The sequence below is a fragment of the Athene cunicularia genome (assembly GCF_003259725.1).
Source record: "Athene cunicularia isolate RWA chromosome 10 unlocalized genomic scaffold, athCun1 chr10_part1, whole genome shotgun sequence".
Lineage (NCBI taxonomy): Eukaryota > Metazoa > Chordata > Aves > Strigiformes > Strigidae > Athene > Athene cunicularia.
This window is the reverse complement of record NW_020799112.1, coordinates 5,895,705-5,910,023: the sequence shown is the minus strand read 5'-3', so window position 1 is coordinate 5,910,023 and position 14,319 is coordinate 5,895,705. Positions and strand designations below refer to the sequence as shown.

The following is a 14,319-nucleotide window of genomic DNA, read 5'->3' as shown; positions in this document are numbered from 1 at the left end:
AATTCTACTCACTTTACAGTCTTCTGGCCCCTACACTGTACCACTGTACGTTTTATACCACCTACATTTATGCTTTTATAATATCTATACAATATACTATTATTTACAGTTATGATTGTTTATGTTCTTTATATATTTTATTCTATAAATATACTATTTATACTATAAATATACTACTTATCATTATGTTGGTGCTGCATTAAGATAGCAGGTGAGGTGATCCTTTCCCCTCTAGCCAGCCCTGGTGAGACCCATCTGGAGCGTGACACCCACTTCTGGCTCCCCAACAGGAGACAGACATGGACATGCTGGAGCAAGTCCAGTGAAGGACCACGAACCGTGCACCTGGATCACCACTGCACAAGGGAAATACTTCTAAAATGTAGCATAGTGAAGATTTGGTAACAGAAGAAAAGCTGGAAATATTGAGGAGGCTAGTTAAAAAGGAATGCAGACACTTCAGGAAGAGAACTACCTTAGAGGACTATGGCCAAGTTTAGCATCTAAGCTTTGTAACAACTGAATCTGTTTTCAGTGGGAATGCAGGACAAAAACACTACTTTTATTAAAAACCCCCAACTCATACATAGATCCACTGTACTAAACAGTACTAACATCCATACAGAAAAGATCACAAGAAACTGAATACATTTAATTTCTTCAGTAACTAGGATAACGAATGAAAAAAATCTTAACCAGCAGGACGGAAACACACAGCTCAAGCTAAAAGAACCTGCCACAGGTGAATGGTAAATAGCATTACTGAATTTCAGACAACAATCAAAAGTGACTCAGTAGTATAATGACTGCTAATTTAAAATGCACCAGCTGGGCGCTCAAGTACAGTCACTACGTGTGGGGGCTAGACTGCTCATAAATTTGGAAGACTGAAGTGCGTATCGTCTGAAGAAGTCAATTCATGGGTTGTCTTGGTATCAGCATTATTTCAGTATTTTCAACAGTAGTATCGAAAAGATATCCCTTTAACAGCAGAAGACAAGACCAATCTCTTTCTGCACTTATGACATCACCTTCACCTCAGAATTGCCTCTTGATTACAAGATCATCAGAACCCATACAGTAACCATGTCAACGGAGGCATTTCATTCTTAATTCATCCCAGCAAAAGTTATGTAAGCTGTCTATGAAGATCTTTAAGAGGTTCTTTCTGGCAATGCAGAAAGTTCTCTGTCTATATATAGAAAACTGGCAATATCTGTGCATTGACAGCTGATGAAAACACAGCTCACGTGCAACAGAGCAAGAGATAAGACTAGCTGTTCTTTTACCAAAAACAGTAATTTAAAATTAAATACTATCCAGGTTTCATTATATAATGACAAATAGATGTACAGGTAGAAAACACCTGACTTGTGTTGGGTGCCAAGGAAGCACACCCAATCCAGATCTTCCAAATCCACAACAGCCTGAGAAGTTTTCTAGTCAAATGCTTCCTCGATATCTGTGCACTATGCTATGTAATTCTCTAGGTTCTGGGTCCTGCAACTGTCCTTAGAACACCTGCACAAAAATAACCACACTATTCAATTCTTCCTGTAACTCATCAGACCTAAATTAACAGCACAACATAGATTAACAGTGTTTATTATACTATATAATACCATAGCAGTATTTTACTAACTGTTGGCACTAGCTACTAACCATGTACAATTTTTCTTTTTTTTCCACACAGCAAACATCACCCCTCTACCCCATTCTGAAGTCCTATTTATCACAGGTGGCAGGTGGTCTGGCTGTTATGCATACTACCTCAACCTGAAGTAAAACCTTTACAGAAAGTCTGAACTGTGCATGCTCTACACTCTGAAAACAATGAACAGAGTTGGTATCCAGTGAACAGAGTTAGTATCCCTGTACACGTCTGAACTAGCACTACTTTTTTTTTTTTCTTTCCCCCCCAGAGGGAGTTGTTTTCTCAGCTCTCTAGAATTCAGAGGGGGGAAAAAACAACAAACAAACAAAAATTTGTCTAAAAAAAATACCATCTTTGCCAAAAAAGTACTATTAGCTGTGAAAACCCACCCAGATGGAATAGTAAAAGCTACTAAGCAAAAAAGAAAATAAATTGTAAAGAAGGAGGCAATGACTCAGAAGCCAGATGGCTATCAGACTTACTGTTCTCACCAGATGAACATAGTCTCTCACCTACAAAACCATCACCACCACCTTTGCTCTGGATGGCTAGTCAAAGCATTAACACAACTCACACTTTAAATACACACACTTAGAGGAGATCTAACAGTCATCCATATTATATCCATCTGTCAATAAGCATCACTCCTCTTGTGGTTAACAGTATAGACATGCATATATACCTGCAGTTTTCCTTTCAAATGTGTCACACATGATACACAAAGGACACTTTGAAAAATGTAAATAGAAACATCCTGATCCTCAAAATACAATAAAGACCTTGGTTTTCACTCACTTTTTAGCCAAAACTCCTCCCTAAATAACTTATTTATACAACGTAAATACAAGAGGAGTAAAAGGGGATAATTTGTTGTATATTGTAAGAAAAATAATTTTTAAAGTATTTAAAGAGATACTTACTGATTGCTTCTAAATGTTAACATGGATTAATGAGACTTGATACCAATTTAATACAAGATTAGTTATATTTGATCTTTCCTTCTGCTATTGGAGAGCCATACTCTGAAGTAAATGATCTTCATCTGAATCTAAATTTGACTTCTTCAAAATCACATAGTTTCACCCAGTTAAACAATATCAAGATTTTCTTCTTCAAACAAGCATAAAGAGATGCATGGGGCTAACTAATGAAGCAAAGCAAGTGTGTTAAAACAAATCCCATGTGTCCAGAATACAAACGTGTGACAGAACACCAGTGAGGAACAGAAAGAAAATTGTGCACAAACAGTGCACAGTGGACAAATCCTCAGGGAGACATAACGACTAAACTGCAACTAAGATCTTTCACTTGCATAATTTTCAAAGAAAGGATGAAATAAGCACCATCAATAATACACCCCATCACAGTGCTCTAGGAAGCCAGTGGACAGACACTCACCATTTGCATTAAACCAGTTATCCTTTTTTAAATTTCCCTGCAGTGTGACAAGACTAAATATCTATTAACATCACTGATTCCTTTTAGCTGGTTTGGTACTATACAGGCTAAGTGCAGACCAATCTTGTGTTCAATGTTCATGCTGCTGGCATTTTTGGCTGTGAAGGCAGAAAGACCCTGTTTGTGCACAGCTCCTGACTTTGAAAGCAATTCTTTCTGATGTGCCATATTTGATGGAGAATGTCATAATTCTACAATCTTGACAATGTCATGAAATTGAATCAAGGAATTACATAGGAACATAATTTCTTCTTAGTGAAACATTAAAATTTTTTGAGCTCAGGCTGTGCAATTTCACATTTTGCAGCAGAAAAGAATGGATTTACTTACAGCTTCACAGAGACTTTAATTTTTTAGTAAGCCAGATAGTTTTTATTTGGTTTTTACATTTCTAAAGCTGCTCTGCTCTTCATTACACAATATTTTGCCTAATATTCATATATAAGAAAAATTATCATGGGAAAAACTGTAATTAAACAATCAAGTCCATTACAGAAGATTTCTTTAGGAGGGGAACATCAACTTTAATGGAACTGGTAGCTAATGCAGGCACTCAGCTTTTCGGATTGTCTAGTAGGAATACAGAGTATATGTGAGAGCAGTTAATTGCTCAGAGCATTTGTTGCCCGGGTAAGAGGTGATTAAATATTAAGATAGAGCACCAATCTGAAATAAGACAATGCTCTGACAACAGTAGCTGAAAGGAATGACATTGAATTTCTAATGTTTTTGCACCAATGAAGACACAATCTTGTGAATACTATGGTTTGCCTACAGGAAGACTACCTTATTGCCAACATGAAATTTCTCCCTGCCTTTCATTTGGATTAACTTCAACATTATTTAGCACACTATGACCTCAATTCAGTACACTTTTTGCATTGAGTAACGCTTCAATTATGCTTTGTTGCAGTGTTTCCCTGAAAGGTTGGGGACTTTTATCTCTATGTTTAGATAGATGTATTTTTGTTTCTGTACAGATATAGTCAGGTCTGCACCCAAGATATAGTTGGAAAAATCAGAAACAATTACTCAGACAAACATGTTTCTGTTTTCCAGTACTCAAACTGGAACAGGAAGGTAAAAACAAAAGACAGATTTTGGCAAAGCCTCTTCTGGAATACTGGGAGCAGGTTCAATAAATTCTATTTCAGAGAGATCACCTCCGACTGAAACAGATGAAATGAAAAGCTACAGATCACCAGAATTTAACTGGGGACAAGTCACAAAAAGAGCCTGGGTTGCAGGGCCAATGAAACAAGGTTGAGAATCGGATTGAGACTGCCCTCCATAAATACATCAATCCACAAGCAAATACAGTCTGGAAATAAAGACAGGACTCCCAGTGACAGAAGTAATAAGAACAATCTTTCCTTAGAAGTTGGGGAGAAAATACTGAATGATTTTAAAAAACAGAACTGCCTAAGTACATGCAAAATACAGTACAACATCCTGCAGTGATAGGCAACCAGACCTAAAAAAAAGGGCTGTTTTCTTGCAATCCAGTGGCCTGTTTTTTTCACACTACTGAATAAACTGAGTTTCTATGAAACTCTTTCAGGTATTATTCTCACTGGGAAGTGAAATAAGATGGTCCTCACTGTAACACTAAAACAATTTCTATATGACATAAATCTATGGAATTCTTTCCCTTTCTCCCTATAATTTCCACTTGGAAAATTATATAAGCAATTTATACACACATAGGAATTTGCTTACTTCTGTGATAAGACATGTACATATGGATGGGGTTTAGATACAGATGCAAAGAAAATATCAGAAGTTTAAAAATGAGATTCTTCCCGGAAGTTAGTTCATACAGTAATTTACACTGGTGAAAAAACCTACTTTAAATTCACAGCAGTATTTTATAATCCCTTTTTCAAAGGTCATAGTGATTACACACGAAGAATTGGCATGAGAACAAATTGTTTCTTTGGATAAAAGTCTTCTCCTCCCTAGTTTCTGGGCTTCTAATACACCAGTGTGTATATTAAAATATAGACTACAATGTAAATGTCTATCTTTATATGCAAATATTGAGGATATAATACAGCGTATCAATAAAAAGATATGTGATTGCCTAAACAACATACTAAGCTTACTTGACCAGGTTTTTTCCACTGTACATTTTGACCCGATTTTTTAAAACTTACACTCCAATGGTAAAACATGTAAGCATTAGCTATAGGAATTCACACATCTTTACTAAGCTGATGATGATAACTATACATCTGATTAAAAAAACCCCAAAAAAACAAACTCACAATCACTAGTACATAACCATGTTGCTAAAAATGCAACCACATTTAGGTCTTTTGGTGTGGAACAAGCATGGCAAATGCATATGCATTAAAGTGTTAGCAGCTCACAGAAATGTAATGTTATTCTCTAGATCTACAATTTTCTACCTTTCAGAGGAACTTAATGGCAAGTCAATGTTATTTTCCAGAACATATATCTTGTTTTGTTACCTGTCAACTAAACTTAACTATTAATTTTTGGCAGGAAAGGAAAAAGTAATACTTTACAGGGACAATAATGCCATTAACATATTAGACTCCAAATTGTAACACAAATACTGGTCCAAGATACAAAGCACTGAATAAAAATGGAAAAATCCTTTTAAGAGCTAAGCAAAGTATGTGCAATGACAAAATTTCATTGATCTTTTATGTAACTGTAACGGTATGGTATAACGTATAAGTGTATATCGAGTCACATTCATTGAAAGCACTTCTGTACAAATCATTGTAGTAGCAGCTCAAAAACCCACAGAACCATGTACATGGTTTTAAGCACATGTCAAAATCTTACCCAAATCAGAGATAAAAAGACTGCACTGCTTTGGTGCCCCAGGCAGCGTGATGAACCAATTGCTACTGATTTGAATTGCCTGCCTTAGCATTTCTCCAAGAATTTTACAAGTCCCAAGTATCCTATCAGAGGATTGAGAAGTTTCTTCTTTTACTTTTATTTCCCTCTAGCAACAAAATTATACTCCTCCTGCCACAGCCTGCATTGCTGCCATTCAGTCCAAATTTCTGCCTGTAACCTACTGCTGAGGCCCAGATAAACTGCTGTTGGCAACTTGGGCTGGAACACCAACTGTTCAAAGACAGTTTTAGCCTTTTACCTGCAGGAGCAATACAGCTTTTGACATGATAATTTTTCCTTTTGTTTCCTTGGTATCTAGCACTTTCTCCTTGTCATTAGATACTTTTCCATAATTTTTATTAAAAAAAAAAAAAAAAAAAAAAAAAAAAAAGAGGACAGCTGGGGGTAGAAGAGCTCTGCTGACAGATGACAGCATGGTCATTTAAGAAAGTGGAGACAGGGTAATTTTTGCTAACTGTAAAATTTGATCACTGGTCTGAGATGTACATTTTCTCTCAGATTCACAATAGCCTAAATCAGTTCTTTTTCCTCAGACTATGCTCAGATAATGACAGTTGAAACTAAGAAGGATATTCTATTTTGATATGTAAAGTGGCAGAAGGCAAGCCTACTAGTAGCATCAATGTCCTATATATAAATTCAAATATAAAAAAAACAACCAAACCAAAAAAACACCCCAAACCAAAACAGTCCACAGTCTTAAATTAGCACCTCAGTTAACTACACAGGCATGTTCCAAAATGCTATCAGGCCTGTTATTTTTATTTTGCATTAGGATGAAATCTTGCTGGTACCATCCATCACAGTTGAATTTTTTGGTACAGATGACCAGAGCCATTCTGTCACCTTTTTCTTCTTTTGAAACATTAGAACATATTTAGGCTTGAGAAACTTGCCAATTGAAGTACACATACAAATCCTGGCCTTTCACGTTTCACTTGTAACTGCTGATGCCAATCAGTCAGAAAACGCCACTTGGGATCACACACTGGTGAAGAAGACACAGAAGTATGGAAGATAACAACACTGTCTTAACACTTCGAAGTTGTCTGCTGCAGAAACCTTTATGCTTTTTAATCTAGCATGTTTCAGCAAGACTGACTATTCTGCTACATCACCACGATGCTCCTCTATCACTGACAGTACTGGTTTGCCTTTACATACCTACCTAGCTGCTAATGTCAGTAGCTAGCTCTGAATATATATTTAGTTGTGGGCATCTCAGAGTGAACCCCTGCTTGTAACAGAAGTCAGGTCTTTTGTAGGATGGGCCTTTTGGGGGGAGCTTCCTTTTTTTTTTTTTTTTTTTTTCATAAATAGACTAAAATAGTCCTTCTTAATACAGTTTGTTGGTTTACAGAATGAAAGGGCATTACAGATTACAAAGCAGGAAATCTCCCTGTATTTACACAATGCAGATGCAGTTATGAAGTGTATCTTGTCCTGTTTGGTTTCAATCTATAAGCTTCTCCAAAAGCTACAGGCAACTGCTTGCCCAAAGTTTGCATAATTATGCAAACAACTATTAGTGTATAGTAAAGAATATTTATAAAAGTCTACTTCAAATTTTCAGCAAATGAAAAGGAAATAATTCTATTCCGCACACTGTTATGAGTTAAACAGAGGTTACCTCAATAATCTCTTTACTGAAATGTTCACGCTAATTTATTTGAAAACCTCCGAATGTTTCTGAAAATGTTAATTATTTTTAATTAGTCTCATATTTGACAATTGTTTCATTGTTCTTTGCTCGTTTCTTTAATCCCAACGGTTTAAACTTCAGCAGTTTAGCGTCTATATTTGTTTAAAAACCAATGAACTAAAACCACAGTATGGTCCTTCATAAATTCATGTTGCTTTAGTTCTTCTCTTCGTGATACATTTGTATACCTATAATTAAATTAATTTTACTGCTTGATGAAATAATAGCTTATTTTTCTTGGTCCTTTGAATTGAAATGACCAAGCAATTTAACAACTACCTTTAATAGAGATCTGCTGTTTTCTGGGATTTCAAAGGGGGGTTTGTGTGTTAATAAGAACCCAGTATTTAGACTGCCACAAGCCATGTATCATTTACAGATGAGTATATTAACTATCCAATGCACTACTAGAGCAACTACACTAAATCAGTAATGCTTATTAATTTATTACTTCTATAAAATATATCCTTGGACAAATCTACCCTAGTAACTATGTAAGTCAAGACTGAAACACTCTAACTTTGAATTCTGAAAGGGAAAATTTCAGCAATAACTACCTTTCATAGGGGGGGAAAAAGAAAAAAAAGAAAGGTGTATATTTTTGCATACAATTTTCTTCTGGTTTCTTTTTGTTTCTTTGTTGGTTGTTTTTTAACAAGTATTAGTATGACTACAGTACTTCATCCTGAAAGCATGATTTTAATTTTTAAAATCAACTAAAAAATAACCAGGAAAAAGAACTAAAGAACTCAATTTCAGAGCAGAAGCTACATAATGTGAAATCTTCTAAAATTCCAGCCTGACTGATGACAGCTGTGTATGACATTGTGCAACTCTCAAAATTTAAAAGGAGAAATTTTCTGGCAAATTAATCAACAGCATCTCTAGCTGTATGAAGAAAGGTCTACAGATCTGTAATTCAGTTTTATTTATTTATTTACCATGATCCAGTAATTGGAAGGAGGAAAACAAACACATAGGGTGCAGAGAAAAAGATATGTCAAAAAGGAGAAAGCAAGAGTAAAACATGACTGCACAGTCTAATAAAACACGTACAATTCAATTCAGGCACATAAAGGTATGTAGCTAGTGCTACTCTAGACATAACACAGTATCTTCTGGGTTTCAGCTGCTGCTCCAGAAGTGTATGGGTCTGCATCATATTTGCTAGTCCCATGAGGCTATTGCAGATGATATAGAGCATTGAAAATGGCAATACACATCTATGCTTAAGGTACCTGAATCACCTGTTGCTACCTGTAACCCTTATCAGGTGTGTATTTAGGCACTTAAATCACATTTGAAATACTGAAAGATCCAGGACTTAGGGATTATTTATTTATTTATTTAAATGTTCACCATAATTTGTCAAGACTGCACAAGACCATAAATAAATACAAACAACTGGACAGAAATTCTGACACCAAGTTTTTCCAGAAAGATCTTTGGTTCTCAAGACAATTTTTTTCCTAGACACAATTACTTTAGTTGGAAAGATGCATGGTGTCTCAACAAACACAGGAAACAGAGCGAGCTTCTATTTGAATAACAAAACCAGCTCTCAGGTGATTGAGTGACAAATAACAAAACTGGTTAAAAAAAAAAAAAAAATTCCACACCTTTTGCTCACTCAGGACATCCCAGCTCCCTCTGCAGTGGTTTCAATGTTCCCAGGGATTCCAGGCCTTCAACTTCTACAAAATGTCTCTAGCACTGCTCTAACTTGCATAGCACTGATGCTGTCTACTAGCAGGATACTCCAAGCCACCAGAAATTCAAATTTGACTGTGTACCACTGAACACAAGGCAGCTTTTTCACACAATGCATAAACCTCCTTAAACCAAACGCTCTCAGAACAGATCTCTCGGATCATAACAGACTTCAGTTATTAAGTTGAATAGATATTTATGCTCAGACTCCTCTATCACACAATTTTAAACACCAATTAAAAGAAAGCACATCTCTTAAGTATTTTACTTTTAGACTTTGTATTCATCCCATGCAAATTAGATTAGAGATCACTTTGCCAGCCTCGCACGTTTTATTTTAAACACTTTTATCTTCAAATAGCTCCCAGATTTAGCTGCCAAGAATATAAAGACGAAAGTAAGTTTTTAACTTCACCGTCAGAAGAACATCTCCCATAGAACTAAATGTATATTATACACTTTTATCACAGATGAAGCAGATCTAAATTTTGCAATCTGTTTTGTACAACTAAGCCCATGCTGCTCACAGAACTCCAATGAAAGAAACAAAGCATTATTCAGGAAACATATCTGTATAAACCATATCGTTTAAGGTATTGTACACGTCACAAAAATGCTCCTTAAAGCCTCTGTGCTGAGCTAACACCTCCATTCAAATCAGCTGCACTTGACTGAGTTCTACCACCAGAACAGCAAATCACTGCATTGAGAGGCATTGCTTAATTATGTTACAGAAAGGACATGCAGTCACAACTTGTTTGCCATAATAATCACCCAGTACTGCAAAACATGCTTTAAAAAGATGCTGGATGGCTAAGATCTTGACAGCAGATACGGTTACAGTGATGAATTTTTAAAAGTCATTAGTTGAAGCAGCCAAAGTGATGATAACTACCTAATAAAAGGTAACATGCACTAGACTGGACGGCAAAGTAGGGTATTTATAGTTAATTATAAAATGTGGAGTCTGAAAACATGAAACATTTAGTGACTAGTACAGCTATAGGCCATCTACCTTCTCAAGTACAAAATACCAGAGTTAGAGGAACAAAAGGTGAAGAACAGGAAAGAAGAAAAATAAAAGCTCCAATCAGGCATTATTACTAAGGTTTTGTCTACACAATGGAACTCAGGAAAATTAACTCAAATTAATTTAACTGGAGTTGTCTATGTCCATTAAATTCTTTTGTAAACACTTTCATCTGGGAATAAAATGTGGCTTTAATTTGGTTTGGCCCATCTTGCCTTTGAAGTGAATTAATCTAAATTCACTGGAGACCACTTTAATTATCAATGAATGGGAGAGTGCACACAGAGACTTGGTAGGATTTAAGCTGCCCTCTTTAAAGTCCTACATCTAGTTGACTTGCAGCAATTTTCCTCAGTATCTTGTATAGACAAGCCCTGAGCTGATATGTTAGACACAGAAGTGAAGAAATAGAGAATGAGGGAAGCTGTGCTGAAGAATCCTCAGTCAACACACTAGACCCCCACAGGAACCATCAAAGAAGAGCTATTATCCAAGAGAACAGAATTGTTCAACTATTTTTTAAGATCAGTTCTAGGAAGAACACCACCAAAGTTCAGAGACCAACTGGGACATATTTTAAAAACACAGTTACATTTCAGTTTTCAGAAATGTTATTTATTTAATTACAACATCTACTATTTGAATTATTTGAAGCTAGAAATATCGACAAAGGACACAACTAAACCATCTTTTGAGGTGATTTATTCAAGAATTATTGATTACAACCTATTATTGGAAGTTAAGATAAACAAAAGTAGAAGAAAAAAAATGGAAAAAAAAAAATCACGCTGTGTTTAAGAGCTATGGTACACTCCCACTGAAGAAACATTATGGAAAGCTAGAGACACTCAACACTTTAAAATACCCAAGTCCCCATAAAACATTCTGAAACACCTACAGTCACTGATAACACTGATAAGAACAGAGAGGTCCTTTAGCTGCACTCCACCACTGAGGGCAGCCTCGCAAAAAGCACAGCACCAGTCCTGTGTCAGATGCACTTGCAGGATTAATTCATCTGCTCAGACGTTCTGCTGGAACATTTTTACAACTGCGTTTTCGTGGAGCTTTAGAGGGTTTTCATAACACTATTGTTCTTACTCAAGAATGATTACATTCTCAGAGGGAACAAATGTCACAGGTAAACAAGAAGTCCACAGAACTAGGTGTCCAGAATGGAAACAAACCAACAAGCAGGAGACAGAGCCTTTCCAGGTAAGGATCCTCTACATTCCTTCATCAGTATTTTTTCAGGATAAAACACCACCATTGCTATAACATTTTTGCTTTCATACAGGACAACAAGAGAATGAACATGAGGCAATGACAGTGTTTCCCTCATTTTATTCACAAGGGCCCTCATAGTGTGTTAATTGTATTCTGGCAGAAAGTAGCAATGCAAGAGATAAATATAATGCCATTGATAACAACTGGAATTTCCGAAAACAAAGATCTTAATTTTAAATTAAAGTTATCAATTATTTTTTCACCTGGGAGAGTGATAAAGTAGGCTGTATTATACTGTACTGTATTGGAAATCTAACAATTAGGGTTTCAAATGTTAATCTGAGGCCTCTTGTTAAATGCAGTTTCATTAAGTAACATGCATCTCTTCCACTAGACTGTTATCTCCACAGGAGCATTATGAACAAGACAGATTTCTTCCTCATTCAGAATTTTTTCCTTATTTTTTTTCCCCTCATTTTCCTCATTTATACATTTTTCATGACACTGCAAGAAGATAGCTCCCAAATATTGAACACATTCCTCCAAAAATCATCGTTCTTTCAAGTAGAGAATGTATGCTGGCCATAACTCTAATCTTAACACAGTTTTCTCTCATAAAAACATACATCATATATTCTGCATGCACAAAATTTTACTCTGAGTACATAAAAAGCAAGATGACTGAGCAGCCTTTATTGGATATATAAACTGAAGAAATTAATGAAACTCCACAAGTTTGTGTTGCATCAAATATGAAACACTTGGGCCTACAGGCACCACAAAGTGCATGCACCTCAACAGTCAACACAATGAAGACCAGCTTAACCACTTGCTGCTTTTTTACATTTTGAGCTATTTAGTCCCCTATTTCTACCCTGCAAATTCTAAAATTAATTGTCATAGCAACAGGAGTCTAAGTCTTCATTTACAATGCAGATAATCTTTTTGATCATGTTATTCATGCATAGCCCCGTAGCTTCTGATTTCAAGTGTATCACAGTCAAGTTTTAAGCAGGGCAGTGGGGAGAGGAAGAGAACACACAGGTATGACATATGGGCATGCAGTGGTCAGGATGCAGTTTAACCTCAACCTCTGCATTACAAGCAAGTTACTTCCTCCTATAATTAAAATTTAAGAACAGCTGCAAAGCCAGACTGCTAAGATTAGTTCTCCTGTAAAGGCTGCTTATTCTTGAGCTGTAAATAGATACACAGCTGATTAAAGCTACCTTTAAGCAAGTTTTTAATTTGACTTACTTGCAACAGACTTTAAATAAGAGTTCCTTGAGGCATGTGTCAGATGGGCGTTATGCTGCTGGTTTTTGGTGAGGAAAATAATCCATTTTTGCCACAGTAGAAGGTAAGAATAAGCAAAATTTTGTCCCCTGAGAAATCTGGAAAAAAAGAAGTTGTATATTAGTCACCACATTTGTTCTATGCTATTTGAATAATAACAACTTGCAAAAATCCACTTTACCTTTGACCTTAGGAGCCTAATGGATACTACTCTCAATGCAGATAAAGTTACCATATAGAATAACTTGCATTAAGAAGATCACTTGGGCACAATCCAAACAATTAAGGAAAAAAAAAAATTTATGAATGTACAAAAATGTCCTTTACTCTATCCTACGTGAAAATAGTAATTCACATTTTAAAATTCCTCTAAGAGTTCTCTCTCAAGATTCATCAAATACACCTTTGGAAGTTTTTCTTCTCATAAGCTATCAAAATCTAAGGCAATGAACTAGTGAAGAGTTATCCAGAAGACTCAATTATGATTGCCATTTTCTTTCATGGAAAAAAGGGACAAACATATGAAGAAAGAAGGAACACTATTTCATGGGATTTCTTTATTTTTAAAACAAAGAGCATTTCTCTTCACGTATAACCTACTCCTGTCTCTTAAGTATAAGGCCTGCTGCTTGCAAGTACACCATCCAAATACTGTAAGATTCACCTTATTACATTAAAAGGTACTTACAATGTTTTACTGTTTCTGTTTTTTTAATCCATTTGCAAAACTTCTATGCTTGTAACTGAACCCAGGTTTATCAAAAACAGCATTTAACAGGTATCTGCCCAAACCCTTTCATAATGGAAAACATTCCTTCTGATAGTGCTTTTAAAACAGGCAGAAATAACAAGGTCCACTATGTTCATGAATTTGTGAGAATTAATATAATGTTCTGTTTTCATAACCTATTTCTCATTATTTCCCAGAATACATAGTTACTGAGAAATAACCAGATCTCAGTAGGTAACAGTCCTTATGCAAAGAATCCCAGTTGTCTAACAACTGAACTGTAACATGAAGTGTTTGTGAGCTAACATATAGTACTTAATATTCCTAGCATTTTTTTTTTCTTCACATGATATATTTTCATGCAAGAATAATACATCTGACCAAAGAATTATCTTCAATTCTTTGTTGGACTGACTTATGAATGTACCACGTCACAGATATCCTCATACAGAAGTAGATTATTTTAAAATTCAAAATAACATAAAAAGAATCATTTCATTCATTGCAAAGGAAATAAAAGCAGCAGTCAAACCACCTTTATCACCCTCACAGAACTTAAAAAAAACAACAAACCCAACTGTAAAACTCTCATCAACTTACAGAAGTAACTTTAA

At 35.6% G+C, this 14,319-nt stretch overlaps 1 protein-coding gene across 3 annotated transcripts in view; it reads right to left on the bottom strand.

The window, feature by feature from the left end:
• Nucleotides 1-14,319, bottom strand: part of OTUD7A (OTU deubiquitinase 7A) — a 99,932-nt gene that overhangs the window by 58,308 nt on the left and 27,305 nt on the right. For all 3 annotated transcript variants that reach the window (XM_026856369.1, XM_026856371.1, XM_026856370.1), the window contains exon 4: nt 12,937-13,073. The gene's annotated coding sequence lies outside the window, so the exon portion shown is untranslated. The remainder of the gene's footprint in view (nt 1-12,936; nt 13,074-14,319) is intronic.